A 7,027-nucleotide genomic window follows, 5' to 3' on the forward strand; every position below is an offset into this window, starting at 1 on the left:
AAATTCAACTGGATGGCACCTAACAACAAAATATGACATTTCAGGGGTGTTTTTGTTTGTTTGGTTTTTGGTTTTTTTTATGGTGAGAAAAATTCCTATTTAGAATGAGCCAGTTGAATTCAGTTTAGGTGATCCCAATTTTGGCAACATCCAAAGCAACATAGTCAGGAGCAAGTTGATTATAGGCTTTCTCTCCATCAGGCCTAATCAAGGTATTAACCTTGACCACATCAATGTCATGGAGCTTCTTTACAGCTGTTTAATTTGGTGCTCATTAGGCCTTGACATCCACAAAGAACACATTATGCTGTTATCTTTTATATTCTTCATGGCTGACGCTGGTCAGGGAAAACTTGATGATGGCACACTGGTCAAGCTTTTTTCTCCTGGGGGTGCTCTTCCAGTGATATTTGGGCTGCCTTTGAAGTCTCAGCATCTTAGTCCGCAGGAAGGTGGGTGATAATGACTGGGGATGCCATATCAGGGCTGCCTTCTTGTCCTTTAATGCCCTTGTTTTGACTTCAGTTTTGGGAGGAGCAGGGACTTCCTTATTCAGTTTCAGCATCATCTTAATAGAAAGCTTGTAAATTTTTGGTTTTTAAAGCTACTACTATGCAGCTCTATTGTAGCAACACAAGACAGCTAAAACACTAGGTCCTTTGCACACAGAGAGTTACTTTGAATCTTTGTACCTCAAGGGCTCCTATAATTAGAGAATCATTTACTTGAGGTCACACTTAGGAAAATAAAATTGAGAAATGAGCCTTGGCTGAAGCATGCTGTAATGGCCCATATTTTATCCATGATTCCATATATGTCATCTCTATTTTTGTTCCTTTTTAATTTTTTTTTACCATTAGAAAAGTTGCCTTCATACAGAAAATGAGAGTATTATATTTCCTGTCAAAGAGGTCTGGGGCACGTGATTCAAATCCACAAGCTGCTCTGTGGCAAAAAGATGGACAGTCTCCTCCCATGCAATTAACTGCGTCTGAAAATCCACCGGAGGATCAGCTGTGATTTGGGTCTGACTCAGCAGCATATGACACTATGACAGCTGTCAGCTCCTGCCACTGCTGCCACCACCTCTGTTCTTCCAGCCTCTGTCAGTAGCTACAGCAGCAGCAAGAGCAAGTAGCATTCTTCTTGTTAGGTGCCAATTCAATTATTGAGCCACTTCTGACTCAGAGTAACCTTATGGACAAAAGATCGAAGTCCTGCCCAGTTCTGGCCATCCTCACAGTGTTTGCTTTAAACTCATTGTTGCCGTCACTGTCTCAGTCCACCCCACAACACCCCAAGGCATCTTTACAATCCATCCTCACAGCCTCTTCCTTAAGCTCATTGCCACAGTCACTGTATCAGTTAATCTCATTTCGGGACTTCCTCTCTTTTGCTGACCCTCTGATTTTCCAAGCACAATGTCCTTTTCCAAGAACTGGCTCATCCTGACAACTTGCCCAAAGCATACGAGATAGAATCTCACCATCCTTGCCTCCAAGGAGCACCATAACTGCACTTCAACCGAGACAAATGTGTTTGCTCTTTGGCAGTCCATAAGATATTTAATACTCCTCACTAACATCACAGCTCAAGGCATCAGTTCTTTGGTTTTCCTTATTCATTGTCCCAACTTTCATATGCATATTGATGTTGTATACTGTCAAGTCAGAACCCTCCCATAGCTGACCTCCAGTGGGTTTTCAGAAACAGTAAATCACACAGGAGGATATGGTCCATCCTTCTTTCATGGAGCAGTTGGTGGATTTGAACCACATTCCTTTGGGATTGCAGTGCAACTTCTTACCACTAGAATATATGAAGGAAATAAAAAAATATCATGGCTACCAATAAAAATTACCAATATTCCTCACTAACATCACTATTCAGAGGCATCAATTCTTCTTGGTTTTATTCAGTGTCCAACTTTTTTTTATTATTAATTTTAATGAAAGTTTACAGAGACTTAGGGTTTCCAGTCATTCATTATTGCATTTTTCTTCCTGTCCATCCCCTTTCCCCCAGTTCACTCTTCTCCTTGAAAAGTAAAAGAAAAACTCTTTAATTGTTATGCAGTCCCTCCCCCCAAGTCCACTCCACTGTGCAACCTTCATTCTGGACTCCTGTCATGACAATAACACCCAATCATATACCCCTTTTAAACACCTCTCTTCCTCATCTGCTTCAGTGCCGTATACATCATTCCTCCCCTCCTCTGCCTTCCCTCAACCCCAATGTCAGTCCCATTTTACAACAGTGGCCCTATGCAATATTTGTCCTTTTGTGACTGAGATACTTTCCTCAGCATGATGTCCTTCAGGGTCACCCATTTTGAATAATATTGCATGAGTTCCTTGTTTTTCAATGCTACATAGTATTCCATTGTGTGAATATACCACAGCTTCTCTATCCAATCATTTGTTGATGGGCACTTAGGTTGCTTCCCACTTCATGTCATTGTTAACAAAGCTGCAATAAACATGGGTATCACATATATCTGCGTGGGTGGTAGTTATGGTTTCTTTAGGGTGAATTACCAGTAGTAGAATTGCTGGGTAAAATGGTATTTCTATTTGCAACTTCTTGAGAAGGCTCCATACAGCTTTCCATAGTGATTGCACCATTTTATACTCCCACCAATAGTGAGTAAGGGTTCCAGTTTCTCCACAACCTTGCCAGTATTTAATATTTGCTGTTCTGTTAAATTTTGCTATTCTTACTGGGTTGTTTCGAGTGTCCAACTTTTATATGCATATTGTTGCATATTGTCAGCTTTTGAACTGACACTTTCACTCTTTAACACTTTATTTTCCGTCTTTTTTAAAAAAAAATTTCTTGTTTTTTATACTGTCAAATCACATCTGACAGGCACAGGAGGAAATTGTCTTAAACTTTAAAGAGGTCCATGACAGCTGATTTTTCCAAGGCAGTATTTCCTTGGACTTCTTGACTGCTACTACCATATGTGTTGATTGTGTATCCAAGCAAAATGAAAGCATTGGCAACTTCAATTTTTTCTCTATTTATCACAGTGTTGTGTATTGGTCCACTTGTGAGAGGTTTTTTTATGTCAAGGCTAAATCAAAATATAGTCTGTGATCTTCAACAAGCACTTCAAATTTTCTTCAGTTTCAGGAAATGAGATTGTATCATCTGCATAGTGCAGGTTGTTGATGTGTCTTCCTCATCCTGATGTCTTAACTATACTTCATATAGTTCCATTTCTCAGATTATTTTCTCAGCATACAAATTAAGTAGGTATACAGTCTTCACTCACATGCTAAGCAAGTAATTGAACCATCCATGGCTTGAATCAGGTGCATCTTAGTTTTCAATTTAATATCATTGCTCTTCAGTATTTTGGAGAGGTCGCTGACAGCAGACTTGCCCAAAGCAACACATTTCCTTATCTCCTGACGGCTGGCCCAAGGGTGTTGATTGTGAATTCAAGCAAGACAAAATCATTAACATTTTTCCCCCAGTTTCTCATAGGGTCAATTTTTATTTCCTTTTATTTATTTTTTTTTAGGACACACTTTTAAAAGTAAAAAAAAAAAAAATGAATGAAACCACAGGAGAAATGGGCAGAACAATGATGTAGAAAATGGAACTTGCTGGGGAACCTTGGTGAGAAAAAGCAAACACTTGACATTGTCAACAGGATTGTGTAGCTACTGGTCTTCCACCATCACGTCAGGCCTTCATTTTGCTCAGTCTGAGATCTACTCACTTGAGGAAAGCTTTCTGTTCATTGTACCCTTCTTTCCCTCGATTACGGATGGCCAGCTCCTCTCCAATTCCTTCTTCTCCTTGAAACTCTCCCAGTCTAACGTGGATTTCTCAAGGGTGCTCCTTTTCTGCTACTTGGCTCCGATTTCCCCCAAGAGGTTGCTCATGCCCCTTGGTCTCTGTAACCCTGAGCCTGCAGGGAGTGAGGGGAGAGCTGAAGTAGCGTTCACCTGTGGTTTCTTGTTTTCATTTTGCTTAAAGAAGGTTTTGGCTTCTTTAGATGTAGTGTCCTCTTCCTTAGCCACCCTGACTTCTTCACCAGCAAAATCAAACACCTTGGTGATCTTGACCTTTGCAACTTCTGTCAGATCCTCAAGTTTCACCAACTTACTTGAACTTGTTTCTGCAGCCTCCTCTCCTCCCTTAAGTCGTGAACTTGTGGGCACTTATTATTTGGGTCCCACACATTGAGGAAGCTGGCCCAGAGTTCCTCCTCCTTCTTTTTCTTGTGTCTTCTGACTCATTGCCCTTTTCCTGCTCTGTAGACCCATCTTTCTCCTCACTGCTGGTCCCTCCAGATTCCACCAGGTAGCCATTGCTTTCTCAGTTCTGCGGTCAATCACAGGTCTGTGCTGTTCAGGGTATCTGCTGAGGTGTTGCCTGGTAGTGATGAGGAATTTTAATCCCAAGACTTTTTTACCTCAGAGGAAGACGAGGACTACGTGCCATTGGGTGGAGAGTATAGGGAAGGTGATGTGAATGAATTAGTGAAGGAAGATGAAGTGGATGGTGAAGAGCAGACACAGAAAACGCAAAGGGAAAATCAGAAAGGCTCAGAGCGTTCCAGCCAGGAAGAGAAAATGGGGTGGCCTCTCATTAGAAGGAGAGAAAAATTATTAACACTTCCAACCCTTTTTCCATCTATTATGATGTTGCCTACTGGTACAGTGATAAGGACTTTTGTTTTCTTGATGTTAAGATGCAATCCATATTGAAGACTACTGTAGTCTTTGATTTTCTGCAATAATCACTTGCTATGCATCTGAGAGCTAGACAATAAATAAGGTTGACAGAATAAGAATTGATGACTTTGCGTTGTGGTGTTGGAGAAGAGTGCTGAATATTCTTTGGACTGTCAAAAGAACAACAGGCATGTTTTTAAAAGGGTGTGGCCTGAATGCTCCTTAGAGACAAGGATGGCAAAGCTTCATCTCTCATACTTTGGGCATGTTGCTAGGAGAGGCTATTCCTTGGAAAAAGCTATCATACTTGGAAGGGTGGCAGGTCAATGAAAGAGAGGAAGACCCCTCATCAAGGTGAATTGACATGATGACTGTACCAATGAGCTCAAGTGTATCAGAGACGGTGAGGATGGCCCAGGATAGGACAACTCTCAGATCTATTGTTCATAGGGTCACTATAAGTCATATGACACAATGGTACCCAACAATCTTCACACATACGTTTCCTGATTTTAAACCATGCAGTATTCCCTTTTTCTGTTCAAATGACAGCTTGTCTATGTACATGTTCCTCATGAACACATTTAAGTGTCCTGGGATTCCCATTATTCACATTGCTATTCATAACTGATGCTAAATACTGTAACACTGATGTGCCAAATGTGATAAATGGCTACACATGGTGGACGGTGTTTGATGGAGCTTCCGGATTTAAACAAGCCTGGAAACTGGAGTGGCATCCACTTCTGAAATGGCAACAACATAGAGAGAGCTACGTTGGCCTAGTGGACAGAAAGTTATGCTACCAAGCCTATGGTGGGTGATTTTAATCTGCGTCCCTCAGACCTGACTTAAGTTGTTTTTTTTTGGTGTTTTGGTTGGTTTTTGTTGTTGTTGTGTTTGTTTTTTGTTTGTTGGTTTTTTTTTTCAAACATTCTTCTAAGTGGTAGCACTGCTCTGTGCATTGCTGTAGAGAGGTAAATTGTGATTGCCATGACGCTAAACACTGTGACACTGATGTGCCAAATGTGATAATGGTTACCCATGGTAGACAGTGTTGTTTGGAGCTCCCTGATTAAAACAAGTGTGGAAGTAGTAGTGGCATTAACTTTCAAAATTGCTTGTGTCTGATAACTCTATGAACAGTGCTCAGGTCTTTCGTTCATAGGGTTGCTATGAGTCGTCTACGACTTGACGGCACTTAACAATAAAACAACAACAAATTAATAACTTATTACAATCCTGATTTATTATGAGCCACACAGTTGAATATCTTTGCATATTTGACAAAACATAAACATCTATCTGATATTCTCTACTTTCAGCCAAGGTCCATTTGACATCAGCAATGATATCCTTTGTTCCACATTCTAACTTCCATCTGGATTTCTCACAGTTCCCTGGCAATGTACTGCTGCAACCAATTTTTTTTATTATCTTTGCAAGATATTACTTATTTATAATGTTAATGTAATTATTCTGTAACTCCTGAATTCCACTGGATTACTTATCTTTGGAATGAGCACAAATATTTATCTCTTCCAAGTGGTAGAAAGGCTGTCTTTGAAATTTCTTGGCATAAATTAGTGAGCATGTCAAGGGCTGCATCTGTTTGTTGAAATACCTCAATTGGTATTCTGTCATTTCCTGGATCCTTATTTTTTTGTCAATACCTTCAGTATTGAATTCTTCCTTCATTATGTCACTGTCATTGGTTCTTGATGGTTCAGAAACTTTCTGAAATGGTTCAGTGAGAAGACACTTCTCAAATTGTATGTTGAATTCCTCCCAACCTGAATGCCTCATCTTCTGGCATTATATCAGATAATGTTCCCTTGCTATTCATAGATTTTTCAAGAACTTATTATTTAAGACATTCTTCTTTCTGGTTTGTCTTCTTAGTCTTTAAACCTCATGAAAACACATATACCCCTGGTAAACCCTTCTATTATATGCAAAACTGGTGGCATAGCTTCCATCATCACAGTACCATATCCCACAGTAGGACAGACTGACTGATGAGAGGTAGAAAGTATTATCACTCACCCATTGCATCAAGTTGAACTGCCTCATCGCCGACCTTTCAATGGGTTTTAAGAAACTGTTGGGGGTGGGGGAGACTGAGAAAGATGGAATAAATTATGTATACTGCATTGAAACAGATGAGAGGACTGTTTAAAAGGGGTATATGATTAGGTATTATTTTCATGACACAAAGGCTGCATAGTGGAGTGGACTTGGGAGGAGGGATCGTATAACAACAAAAGAATTTTTCTTTTACTTTTCAAAGAGAAGAGCAAACTGGGGGGGGCAGGGAGAAAAGTGCAACAGTGAAT

At 40.2% G+C, this 7,027-nt stretch overlaps 1 pseudogene; it reads right to left on the minus strand.

The window, feature by feature from the left end:
- Positions 1-3,726: 3,726 nt before the first annotated feature.
- On the minus strand, positions 3,727-6,764 carry LOC102850659 (annotated as a pseudogene).
- Between the last annotated feature and the right edge of the window lie 263 nt (positions 6,765-7,027).

Source organism: Elephantulus edwardii, unplaced genomic scaffold (genome assembly GCF_000299155.1).
Source record: "Elephantulus edwardii isolate Elephantulus edwardi_28Jun2011 unplaced genomic scaffold, EleEdw1.0 scaffold00222, whole genome shotgun sequence".
NCBI classification, from domain to species: Eukaryota; Metazoa; Chordata; class Mammalia; order Macroscelidea; family Macroscelididae; genus Elephantulus; species Elephantulus edwardii.